This window comes from Falco peregrinus, chromosome Z (genome assembly GCF_023634155.1).
Source record: "Falco peregrinus isolate bFalPer1 chromosome Z, bFalPer1.pri, whole genome shotgun sequence".
Lineage (NCBI taxonomy): Eukaryota > Metazoa > Chordata > Aves > Falconiformes > Falconidae > Falco > Falco peregrinus.
Window position 1 is genome coordinate 82,216,259 of NC_073739.1, and position 13,327 is coordinate 82,229,585.

General features: G+C 52.0%; 1 protein-coding gene across 5 annotated transcripts in view; it reads left to right on the forward strand.

Moving 5' to 3' along the window:
- Positions 1–4,876: 4,876 nt before the first annotated feature.
- Positions 4,877–13,327, forward strand: part of CTIF (cap binding complex dependent translation initiation factor) — a 141,254-nt gene continuing 132,803 nt past the window's right edge. For all 5 annotated transcript variants that reach the window (XM_055791291.1, XM_055791292.1, XM_055791293.1 and 2 more), the window contains exon 1: positions 4,877–4,996. The gene's annotated coding sequence lies outside the window, so the exon portion shown is untranslated. The remainder of the gene's footprint in view (positions 4,997–13,327) is intronic.

The following is a 13,327-nucleotide window of genomic DNA, read 5'->3' on the forward strand; positions in this document are numbered from 1 at the left end:
ATCCGACAGGATCTGCCTGGTGAGGAGGGACATCCTTCATCACCCATCTCAAGTCCTTGCGATGCCTCTGCCAGCTCTTGCCTCGGCCTCCTTGACAGCTTGACCTTTGCAAATGCCCAGGGGTTTCCTTGGAGCTGGAAGAGCGCTAATCCTTTAAATTGGTAATTTGTTCTTACCTGGGTAATCGTGCTTTGCATTTCTAAAGCCTCTTTTATCCGAAGATGTAGCTGTGAATTAAACCAGGGGAGGAAAGTAACGAATTATGTCCAGGTAGCCTCATTATTCGGCTGAGTTATGGGAAATTAGGGAAATTAGGGATATTATTTTAAGCGATGTGGGAGGCCAAGGAGAAAATCCAAATGTCCTGAGTTGCATCTTCTCATCCATAGTACGGAAAGCGGTGTCAGAGCTGGGTTCCAACCACGCGCAGCGAAGTAGCCTTCCTAAACCCAGCTCTCCAGGAGCCCAGACCCATCCGCCCGAGACTCTGCCAAGTGCCAGGGAATTGAGCCTTGACTTGCAAACAGCCCTGGCACCGGTCACTGCGCTGGATACAAACACCCTTCTAAAAATAACTGAGAAGTGGGGGAAGGAGCCTGTCCCCAGGTCTGGTGTTTCACATCCAGCTTCTCCCCTTGCCATAGCTTCACCCACAGGTACCCTGCTCTGCAATTTGATTTATATATATGTATATGTGTGTGTGTATACATATATATATATATATGTATATAGAGAGGAAAGAGTCTTGACAGCTTTGTGCTGTCTCTTTTGCCATGAACGTCCTGGCTGGCCACATGCATGTCCCATCACCCCAGTTTCTCTCCACCTTTGCCGCCAGGCTATCCCACCCCATAAGCTTCGGGTGGAGGAGGAACTGCTGGAGCCCCCCCCACGGACAGCCGGCTGGGTGCTCGGGAAGGAGCACAGAGCTGCTTGCTCGGGCTCTGGCGGGATGGGAATAAAGACCTTGTCTGTCTCCAGCCCTTGCTTTTACAGTAGATCCATTCTTTGGGTTTTTAAAGGAGGGCTATTTGCTTTCAAATCCACGACAGCCCGGCCAGAATAATGATCTCTCTGACTGTGGCAGGAAGATTGTGACCCAACTATTTTAAGGGATTCTTTTCCGGCAGGAGTTTCTGATGGAACATCTAAACACTTGATGGCCACTGTGGCATTTCGCAGGCCACTTCTTAGGAACCTGCTGAGGGTATCACCGTGTCTCCAGCCTGGGAGACATCCCCATCATCCCACCTGTGTCAGAAGTACTTAAGAAAGAAGAAAGGAATTCTCTTCTTTAGTTGATTTTTTTTCAGTACCTATCTGTATGTATAACTGAGCTTTCCACACAGGGGATGTATAATTTGAGCAGAACGCAGCGTGTTGATTTTTGCCTTCAGCTATGCTCTGCGAAGCCAAGATTTGCTCCAAGCTAGCAAGGGAGCACTGAGCTACCAGCACACCACAGCTACGAGCAAGGTGCTTTGTAAATATTCTATATTTCTCCTCCGAAACAGCAGGTTCCCATCACTGCTAAGCCATTTTAGAGGGTTTTGCCAGGGTGAGGGCAGAGTTTGGCACGGCATCTTTTGGGTTGCAGTTTGTGCTCCGCAATATCTTCGTGTCCTCATCTGCTCTTTCCGTCTCTTGCTATTTTCCTGGGACAAAAACCTTGAGGCTGGACCATTTCCCACTGGCAGAGATCTACGAGTTCCCACTGCATTCAGAGAGACCTTAGGGAAGGCTCTTACCATCTTCCCAGAGGTGCTCAGTGTTTTTCTGGGAGCAGCCCTGGGAGGATGCTGAGGCAGGATACAGGCTTGCCCACACGGATCCCAGCATCTTGTGGACTCCATGCTTGGCGGCAGCAGGATCCAGACAGCCTGCCTCGATTCCCTCTGCTAAGGTGACCGAGGAACTCCCCTGACGCCTCACTGCCTCCCTAAATACACGTTTTTAATAAAGAGCCAATTTAATTTCCCAAGCACTGAGTCATCTTGTGTTATTACCTGGCGTATGGTACCCAGAGCAGCAGTCACAGCATCTCTTCCTCGAAGGAAGGATGTTTCCATTCCCTCCTCCATCCCATCTTTTTTCACAACTTTTCACAACTCCCCTCTTTTTCTTATTTTTTTTTCCTTTCAGCAGAAACCCTCTCCTTTCCCAGTTTCCCTCCTTTCTAAGCTACAATGGGATTAAGCCGGAAGCAAGGATAAAAGGAGGAGGCTGAGCCACTCAGCGTGCACATCGGCAGGGCTCAGGCACCAGAGGGGAGCGGGATGGCACCCAACGTGGGGATGGGACCAGCAGCTCTGCTTTGCTCTTTGGACCCAGAGCCACGCCAGCTCCTGGAGAAAAATCCCCGGCTGCCATAAAGCTGCACTGTTTTCCTGCTGGGAGGCATTAATAACGAACGCTAGAGCAGTGTGGCAATGGAGGTCCAAACCCAGGTGAGGGTGGGAGTGCTGGGGTCAGGTGGCACCTTTTCCTGCATCCCAGGGTGATGCTGCCCAGTGCCCATCCCACATGCCATGTTCCCTGGGCTCACCGTTAGTCACCCTGCTGTCATCCCTGTCCAAAATTCCCCCCACACCTACTAGAGGAATGAATCCAGCTCCCTCCTACGCTCCTGCAGACACCGTGCACTGCAGGATGGGTCATTCCCCACCCTCAAAAAAAAAAAAAATCTCTGTATTTGTAAAAATTTATTTCAAATTTTTAAAATTTATTTATTTTTTTATTGTCATCTCTGGATTTCAACAACACGCTGTAAGTTGTGTGCCCTGATCCAGCACCCATCTGGGCTCCTGAACCAGCCCCCAGCTCTGCCACCCTCCTGCTTCCAGCAGGGCTGGTGTTGTTTTGGGGTGTCACCAGGACAAGGATGCCCTGAGCAGGCTGGGGCAGGAGCGGGATGCACGGAGTGGTCCCAGCACGCAGACCTGATGTCCCCACCCCAGAGCAGGACTCATCCCAGGGCGATTTGCTACAAATAACTAGTTAAGGTGAGTTGTTACGGGGTTGGAGTTAACAATCCCCATGGCACTGGCATTTCAAAAAAATAATCATGGATGCAAGAGTGGATCCGTGGGTTGTTTTTTTCCCCAGCACAGCTCCCATCCAGCAGGAGCATCCCTGGGGAATGCTGGTCCTGGGGAGCTGCCATCTGAGGGCTGGGAAGGGATGCGGGGGGAGATGAGCCAGGGCAATGGGATGTTGCCTGCCCCGGCAGGCTCTGTGTGGCGGCTCAGCATCCCCGGAGCGATGCTATCGGCGCTCGGGTTAGTAATTAAACCCTGGGATGATCATAGAGAAAAATATGAAAAAAAACCCAACCCACGCCGTTCCTCCTTGCTTAAAATACGCCATATTAATATTAATATTAATGTTAATATTAATAATAAATAAAAAGAATAAAAATAATAAAAATAATCTGGAGCTAAATTAACAATGTGCTCTCCCAGCTGTAGCCACCCTCCGGTGAATATGAGGTTGTCATGGCAACCTGCCCAGCAAACGATGCGGGCAAAAATAAAGCGAAGCAGGGGGGGATCCCCGGGCCCGATGGCGCCGGCCAAGAGGGCGGTTTCCCCGAGCTCCGCCGCGGCTGCGTGTGGGGGCTGCGCCCGCAGCGATGGGGTCACCCCCGGTGTCACCCCCGGAGTCAGCCCCCGGTGTCACCCCCCGTGTCACCCCCCGGTGTCACTCTCCGGTGTCGTCACCCCCGGTGTAACCGGGGGGCGGGGGGTCAAAGCGCTTGTAGGGACGTTCCCGTGGGGCTTCCAGTGGGTCGGGGGGGCCACGAGTGCCCGGCCGGGGGTCCCAAAGGGTGGTGGCCTTTGGGGGGGGCCGTGCTGCTCGGCTCAGAGCTCTGTGTATTCATGCGGCCACGCCTGGCTTATGTGGAAACGTCTATTTTATATATATATATTTATATACACATAGATTTATTTTTCTATGTTCATGTATTTTTATATTTATGGTTTTATATTTATATATTTATATATGTGATGTACCTTTGTACAGGATGTATTTTTATATATGATGTATATTTATATATTTTAATATGGTATAGTATGTATATCATATGATATATTTTATATAAGATATATATTGGTAATTTTATATATATGTATACATATGGATTTTTAAATATATAGATCAGTGTTTTTATACATACACGGTTTCATATATATGGATTTATATATTTTTAATATACTTTTACATATGGGGTTTCATATATGGATTTACATACATAGGGGTTTATAAGTATATGTTTTTAATATATATTTAGATTTATATATACACAGATTTATATATTTGTATGCATATGTGGATTTATGTATATGGCTTTTTATATATAGATAGATGTTTTATATACGGATGTTTATATACTTTATATAAATTTGTGTTATTATAGATGGATTTATATGTATTTTAATGCATATTTGTATGTATTTAGATGGATTTGTATGTATTTTAATGCATATTTATATGTATATAGATGGATTTGTATGTATTTTTAATACATATCGCTATGTGTGTCGATGATTTATATATAAATACGGGTTTTATAGATGCATCTGTGGCTTTCTGTCTGTGGGTTTGCACACACACGCGGGTTTTCCCCGTGCACCGGTGCAGCGTTTCCGTGCCCGCGGGTGCCCCGGCCCGTGTCCCCCCCGCCCGTGTCCCCCGGGCCCGGGGCGCTGCCGGGGGGGCGCGGGGGGCGGCGCCGGGCGGGGTGAGCGGGGCCCCGGCCGCAGCAGGGCCCGGCCCGGCGGGGCGGAGCGCAGCGGAGCGCAGCGCACGAACTACATCTCCCGGCAGGGCCGGCGGCAGCGCCGGGCGGGCGCGTCACTCCGTGGCCGCGGCGGCCCGTCCCTCCGCCGGAGCCGGGTGTCGCCTGGCGGGCGGGCGGTGCCCTCGTCCCCCGCCTCGGCCCGCACCCCGCGCGGCGCCCATGAGCCTCCCGCCGGGCGCCTGACACCGCCGCACGGTAAGGCCGGGCCGGGGGCCGAGACACAGCAGCCGGGGGGGAGGGCACGTCCCGCCTTTTGTCTGCTCGGCGATAACAGCAAATGTCGCCGTGTCCCCCCGGCCCGGGGGTGCGGGCGGGCCGCGGGGCTCGGGCGCCGTCCGGCGGCTCAGACCAGGGCCGGGGGCTCGGCCTCGGGGCCGCGGCCGGGCACGGCGCTGGGTGAGCGGCCTCGTCCCCCTGGCTCCGCGGGTTTATTTATTTGTCTCCGTTTGTCGCCCCTTCCCCGCGGCTGGCCGCCCCGCCCGCGCCGTGCCCCGCTCCTCAGGCCGCGGGGCCGGGCTCTGGAACCTTCCCGGCGGGCTCGGGGCCCCGGGGGGGCAGGTCTCCCCGCTGCCCCCGCTCCCCGCTGGGCCCCTCCGGGCCGAGGGGGACACACCCATCGGCTGCGAGCCCCCGGCCGGTCCCTGTCGCCGGTCCCTATCGCGATGCGCGCCGCTCACCCTTACCCCCTCGGCGGCGGCGGCAGGCACGAAGGTACCACCCGGCGTCACCCCGAGCATCGCGGCGGCGGGGGACACCCGCCCCCCGTATGGGGTGTCCCCGCGGTGCGCCCCGGAGGTGGGGGCATCGCCCACCCCTCGCTCGGTGCCGGAGCGCGGCGGCGGGTCCGGGAGGGCTCGGTCCCCGTGCGAGGCCACGGCCGTCCTTTTCCTGCAGAGTCACTGCGGCCGCACGTGGGCTCGGGGACGGGGGGTGACGGTGGGGGACAACAGCTGTCAGTGGCAGGGGAGCAGCCGGCAGTCCCGGGGCGGTTTTTGCCCTGGCTGCCCCCAGCAGTGGCGGGCGGCTGGAGCCACGGTTGCTGTGCGTCCCCAGTGCCTCAAAACTCGGGCCCTGGAGTTGTTTTTCCATAAAGTGAAACTGAGACTCGTTTCCCGGGGCTGTTCCCTCTGTTGGGCTCCTCTGGAAGGGGTGAGACCCCCACCAGTAAGACCCCACACTGGATGAGGTGGCAATCCCATTCCATTGGAACTGGGCAGGTGCTGTTGCCCAGCGTGGGGAGGAGGGCTGGAGTGCCCCAGGCCCCTCTGGAGACCCGGTGGCTCCTCTGAAATCTTTTCCATGTGTCTCGCTGCCACTTCACTCCCACTCCAGTAATCCGTGCTCCTCTTCCTCCACCACTGGCAGGTGCAGGATGAAGCTTGGAGTCATAGCCTCATTAACAAAAATTAAAGAGGTGGGGGGGAAGCAGAAGATACGCTGAGCTTCCAGGTTGTTTCTCTCAACTCAAAGATACCAAAATAAGACCAAGTGATTTAATGGACCCTCCTCTCCAAAATCTAGGAAGGCTTTTCAGTGGTGGACCATTCTCTGAGCATCCAGATGCTGTCAGGGGGAAGCCACACAGGACAGAGAGGGAAGCGTCCTGCTCAGCTTATGGTTTACGTGACCCTGACAAGCAAATATTCACACTTTATCTCCAGTAAGTGGAAAAAACCTGTTTCATTGTCTTGATGCACATTATTTTTTCCTGTAAGGACCATAAAGGCTTTGCTCTGTCCATGCTGATGCTGAGGTCCAAGAGAAAACCTTGCACCGGATTTTATTCCCTCAAGCCTTGTGTAAAATTTGTAGGCTGTGGTTTCCCCGTGTTAAGCATGTTATCTTTGGCAGAGAGGCGAGCAGTGTCTGTTTTGGGAAGCTCAGGCTGTGCTGGTGTGTAAAGCTCTTTCCCTCTGAGCTCTGTTCGAGCCCTCCTTGCGAAGTGGGGGCTGCGCTGGAGGGCTCTGCAAATTTAAGGTGTTGTGGTTAAAGTGCTGTGGGACTTGTCCAGCTCTTGGGAAACATGGTTTTTTATCATTTATAAGATCTCAGGTTGCTTTTAAAGGAAAACAGAGGAACAGCAGTGGGATGGCTGCGGGTGAAGGTGATGTGGGGAAACGACTTGTCTCAGGTGAGCTGGAGGGTAAAGCCCAGCACCCAGGAGCTCCCTGGCTGATGGGAGACCGGAGAAACCATTTGTGGAGATGCACTGAACACCAGCTCTGCCTCTGCAGTGGGATTTAGGAGAGGAGCGAGCCACCTGAGGGCCTTCACACCTTCATTCCTGCAGCACAAATGGGAAAATGGGATGGGAATGGTCTACAGAGGGTTCCTGAGAGTTGTGAAAAAAACCCAACGTGCAGAGCATGAAAACGTGCCTGATAGTTGTTAGCCCTTGATCCAGACTGTGGAAGGGAAAATGACAAGGTGCTGACCTTCATCTCCAGATGTCCCTGCTTCAGCACTCGGGCTTGGATGAGAAAAATAACTGCTGAGCATCCTTGCTTTGGGGTGAAGTGCCCCACTGAGTTCATTCCACTGTGTTCTCCTGGTGAGGAAAAGTTTTGCTGTGCTGACTCTCCCCTTCCTTCTCATTCTGGGCCTCTCCCTCCTGTTTCTCCTTGCAGCCATCCCTGCTGCTGCTTGGTCTTTTCCCAGCAGGAGCGGTGTGAAATTGTGGTAGTTGGCGCTGGCTGAGTTTTTGCTTGCAGGTCCCTGCAGAGTGGCGAGAAGACCCTCCTGGACTTCACCTGATTTCATGCTCTTGCTGCTCAAGTGAATCTTTGGGGTCCTGTGTATTTGTGAAGAGCTATACCTAAAAGTATAGCAAGACCCTGTGGTTTCTGTGGAAGCTGGGGGCAGCAGATGAGCTATTGCAGTAGCTGTTTGGGGAACAATTAAATACTGCTAATGATTTCATTGTTCTTCAGTTTGGCAGACACATGCCATTGTCAAGTTTCAGAGTTAACAGTCTGCTGCTCTGTTTGGGGGAGCTCCTGGTCTTCATCAGGCTGGGGAAAGGACAGCTGTTTCTGTCCTGAAAATCAGGATGCATTGAGGCTTCCGGATGGGTAATCTCCATAAATGCTTGGGGATGTTTTTGTGAAACTCCTCAGAGAAGGTGCAGTTCTGCTACCTGAGTATAATTAGTGTGTTACTGAGTCATCTGAAATAAAGGGCTTGTTTAGCTAACCGATAATTTTCTGTTTGTTTGAGAGACCGGCTATTTTATTTTTTATTGATATATATGTGTGTGCATATATATATAGAGAGAGAGTCATTTACAATATAGGTGCCGTGCTGGTGATCCTAATATGTTTCCTGCTCAGTTCAGACTGAGATGGGGATCACATCGGATGTTCTCAAAACTTTTGTGCGTTTAACCATCAGCTTTCCTGATAAAAAGAGAGAATTTGCTTCTTCCGTGTCTGCCTTGGGCTGTGCCATGGTCTCAGCTTGCTGGACTCTGCATCGTTATTGTTGGTCTTCTGCAATGTAGAGTATGCCAACAGCAGCCAGGAATGGGAATGGTGCCTCTGCAATGGCTTTTTGAGATCTTTGCTGTTTCAGGTTAGCTCTTGGAGACTGCTTCTTTGAGGCAGTCCGTGGTCATCTGAGGCTTTAGGGACCGCAGGTTGACTGGTAGTCTCATGTTTACTTCAGAAGAGCCATCGCTCCTGTCTCCTCTCCTACAGAGACAACCCTTGGCCTGTCCCCCAGGCACGTAGCAGTTGTGGTAGAGGAGAAGAAAAACCTGGTTTCTTAGGTGGTAGGAGAAGCTGTGGTGACACAACTAAACTTCTGCCTCTGCTATCTCTGAAGGACCAAATCCTGCCTTGCCTGTTGGCCGGGAGCTTGCCGCAAGAGTATTTCATAACATGCAGCAATTTATCGAGGGCGTCTCCTCTGTGGTCACCAGCACTAGCTCAGCTTTGCCTTCTTCCCGGGCACAGTTGCGTCCACCGTGCCGCTGGGTGGTGGTGGAATTCATCTGCGTGTCTCAGGTGGCAGGACGGAAAGGGTTATGGGTGGGATGACATGTCTGTGGCAGTTATGTCTCTGGAATGGGGAGAGGAGGTAAGCAGCACTGTGGTGTGCCCCATCCCTTGGTGTCACATCATGCCTGGGTGACCTGAGGATGCACATGGGCACCCACAGGCTTCTCATTTCTCTACCAGCAATTTTAATTGGCCTTAATGTAAAAAAACCCCAACAATCAACAACCAAAAACCAAACCAGCCAACCTTCCCCCTCCTTCTGGAGCTGGCCTGGCTCGTTGGGACTGGTTTGTACAGCCTGTGCTGCCCTGGTAAGGCTTCACCACCACTGGAGCCTGCCCTGTGCCAAAGCGGGAGCTACAGGGAAACACACAGCTTCCCCACCAGCTTCCCCACCTGGCTGCGATGGGGAACCATGAACGGGGTTCATAATTAATTCTGAAAAATGCTTTTGAACTCATGAAATCCTGGAGGAGCTGTGTTGCTTGGCTTGTGTTCACTGGGACCTTGGGAGATGCTTGGGAGAAGCTGATGCTCACAAGCAAGCTATTGCCATCCCTCTGCCACCGGTTGCGTTGGGTGGTAGCCGGCACAGTGGCACAGGAGGCGAGTGGCTGGGTTGGTGTGGGAAGGGTGGCATGGGAGGCTGCGGCACGGCGGTGTCTGGGTGTCACCAATTGGCTGTGCCATGCCACGCGGCAGGGGTGGCACCCAGCCCATCCCTAGGCTAGTGCTGAGATGGTCTTCTGCAAGTAAGCAGGTATGAGCCCAAGTGTTTTGCATTACTTGATTAAATTTTGTAAGTCTGCCTCTGCAAGCAGGATGCTTTTCAGCTGGAATGCGCTGCAGGTGTTCCAGGGGTCTTGCCTGTCGTGAGCATTGATACAGCTCCTCTGTGAGGCCAGAGCTTTGCCAACGTGGAGCTGGTCGTGGGTGGCACAGACATGGGCGAGACCGGAGCTGGGGTGCGCTGCGAGCTGCTCCTGCTCCTTGGTCCATGGAGACACCGTTTTGGGGCCACCACCTTCTGCAGGTGGCTTTGAAGGGTGTTTTATGCCTGCGAAAAGGCATCTTAGTGTTTGCTAATGGGAGATCTTGCAGGAATAATCGTGGGGTGAATTTTAAAAGCTTTTTTTGTCCTGCAGAGAAGTGCGCACTCCGGTTGCTGGTGGGACTGTGATGTAGTCTAGGTCCAACCGAGCCAGCCCCAAGCAGTGGTCTGCAAATGCTGTTTTGCTTTTGGGTGCTGGCATCCCCCTGCGTTATGTGGCCAGAAATACACCCCCTGGGCTGGAGGGCTCCTGGGCGCTGTGTCCAGCCGCAATGAAGCCAGAGGGGATTTTAATAACGTGCCATCAAAAATACCATCTTGGGTACCTGGGCAAGAGAGGAAAAGAAAGCAGGAAGGGTTGTGGTTGTGCTGTGGTTGTCAGCTGGAGTTGAATAACAGAGAAATTTTTTATGTTTAAGGTGGTGTTTGCTTTGTATGGTGAGAAGAGACAGGGGTGGATGCCTGCACCCATGGGAGCTGTGTTCCCTTAAATCAGGGTGTATCAGTGGTCCAAGAAATGTCTCTTCCCAGCTGGACAGTTAGCTTGGAGTTGTCTTTGATTACATTTTTCTCTGGCTCGGGAAGTCAGGCTGGTGATTCTAAAACTTGCAGCAGTAATTTTTGCAGCTGGATGCTTTACAGCAGGATGTGGAGGCTTGGGGTGCTTTTGGAAATGATTATTTTACTTGCCATGTGCATATTTCATCATGCGAGCCAGTAGATGAGTTAGGTGGAGTTTTCAGGGTCTGTGGGGTCTCACCATGATTCCTAGAGATGCCTCTAAAGGAAAAGGAAGCCACAGGTGTGGATGAGGAGGCTGAAGAGCTGCAGGTGACCAGCTGTGGCGAGGTGATGGATGGCTTTCTCCGGCAGCTTTTTCCCCTTCTTTTGAGACCATCAGTTTCTCGCATCCTGATGGCAGCTCTGCAATGAAACATGCTTCTGGAAAGCTCTTCGGGTAAACAGAGAGTTTTCCATCCCTTCCTGCATCCCTGCTCTGTCCGTCCCCCTGCTGGGCGGGTGCAGGCAGAGGAGTGTTTTTTCCTGCCTTTGCTGGTGCTCAGAGCAGCACCCAGGACATGGTAGCCCTATGGAGCGGTTGGCTGTCGGCAGAGCCACAGCATCCCTCCCTGCCTGGATGCTCCTAATGCAGAGATTCACCCCAGGGTGCTGGTCCCTCTCCCTCCCTCCTGGTTTTTGGAGCATCTGCAGAGCACACGTCGTCTTTCTCAGAATCAACTCCAAGAAGGGATATTTGCACAGCTTTTGGGTTTTGGGGTTTGTTTGTTTGTTTGTTTAAAAATATATTTTTATTACATGGGGTGAAAGATTTATTTATTGACTGCAAGCAGGCACTTTGAAGCTTCTCCTCTCTGTTTCTGTACTTGCCTTTTTCTTTTTTTCCAATTAACAGAAATGAGGCTTATGCACTCAGAAGGGCTGTCACTCGCTATTCCTCCAGAAGCTTTTTTAACCCAGGGACTAATTTCAGCCAGATTTGACAGTGGAGTGCAGGTTTCAAAGATGAGAATTTACAGGCTGTAAGAAAGAGGGTGGAAAAAGGAAATCCGAATTTCTCCCTGCCTACAAGGAGAGGCTGCAGCAACTGTGAGCTTAAATATTAGCTTTCTGGGTGCAAGTGGGTTGGTTAACTTGTGAAGTACCTTCAGTAATTCACTAAATTTTCTTCGAGGAAACAATCGGAATCTTCTTGAACATGGGGAAGGAAGAGCTGGCTGTGGGGATGCTGCCAGGTAGGGTGTGATAGATGATGCTAATGACCTTTAAAGGTCTCTTCCAACCCAAACTATCCTATTCTATGCTGCCACGCTGTTGTCCCAGGACTCTGCTTGTTTATGACCTCCAAGCTTGGAGTGAAAAGCTGGTGGCTGATTTCTCTCCAGACTCTCCTGCCTGTACCAGTATCCTGCGGTTAAGAAGGGTTTTCCAGCCTTGAGCTTAGCGTTGCTGCCTGTCTGGTGGCATGGGTTGTCAGGCATTATGCTGATACTGTTCCTGATAGTGACGTTTCACATACTACCACCTAGAAGCTTGCACAGAGTGTTTGCAGGCTGCAGGGTGGATAAAATCTGTCCCCAAAAGCTTGGCCAGGCTCTGCCCAGGCTCGCTGCAGTTTCCCATTGAGACTGAGGTTGCGGCTGGCAGCATTGTCTGAAGGAGATGAGGCAGCAAGTGCAGTGGCTTTTTGGCATCATCAGTGGTCCATGAAGTTGCCTTGGAGCTGAAGCTGCTGTTAAAGCGATTAGTGAACCCCCAGGTCCCAAAGGAGCCGGGGGTGCTGCTCTGCCCCTCTCTGCTCCTGACAGCCTTTCCTGTTACAGCTGCAGCACAGGGCTGCCTTTTCTGTCCCTTCCCCTTCTGCTGTCACTGTATGCACGTTGATTTATGTTGTGTATTTTTTTTTTTTTTTTAACTGGGGATTCTCTTCCTTTTTTGTCAGCTCAGAGAATGATTTTCCTTACGCTCTTCTCTATTTAGGGCTCTGGGGGAGGAAGTGATTCAGCCTTTCCCCTGCTCTGGTTTGCACAGTCATCCTTGCTGACTTTCCCGAGGTTTTCCTTGAGCACCTTCATTTACGCTTGCTTCATTCAGCAGGAGCCTGCCTGCCTCCTCACCGCACGTTTCGGTGGGGAAGGGCTCGGTGGGGGAGGATGAGCTGTCAGCAGGAGCTTTCCCTTTGCCGGGGAGAATAGTAATGCAGCGAGGAGGACACGCTGCCAGACCTGCAGCAGCTCCGGGTCTACTGCTCTGCTCCTCATCCGTGAGTGCAGACGTCTGCGGGGAGGCAGGCAAGTCCAGCCAAGTGAAATTTTGGGGGCTAGCCTAGTCATGCTGTAAAAAAATTGATGAAAATTGATGGCCTGGGCTCACCAGGGAGAGGAGGTGACTCCAGTTGTGCTGCCGGTGCTGCTGAAGGATGCTGTATGTGCCCAGGCACTGATGGGAGAGGTCTGTGTGGATGATGGATGGATGATGACGCTCGCTCTGTGCAGGACTGCTGCCAGCTTGCCTTTCACGGCAGAGCTGAACCAGCTGCTAAATACCGGGGAGGAAGCATTGCTTGCTCTCCGCAGGGCTTTCAGAGGATGCTGCTCAGCGAGAGAGTCACTAAATCGTCTGCCACTCTAAGTGATACCGGGCATTTGGCGTGCTGGGTACTGTATTAAAACCAAGTGCATTAGTTTCAGGGTTAATTGTTCTCCTGTCCTGGAAGCCAGCACAGTTGGCTGCAAACACTGCTTCTTTTCAAAGGGGAGAAAGGGAAAATAAAAGAAGAAGAGACTCCCAAGCCCCCCAGAAGCCTTTCTCTCCCTCCCAAACCCAGGGACTCAAACCTTGAAAGAAATTTTGATCTGCTCAGGAAATTCCATCATGCATTGCTTCTTCCTTTGTTTTATAGAGTACTTGGAGTAGGCGTTAATCTTTGTCTCAGATTTTATCTTCTCTCAAATTGTT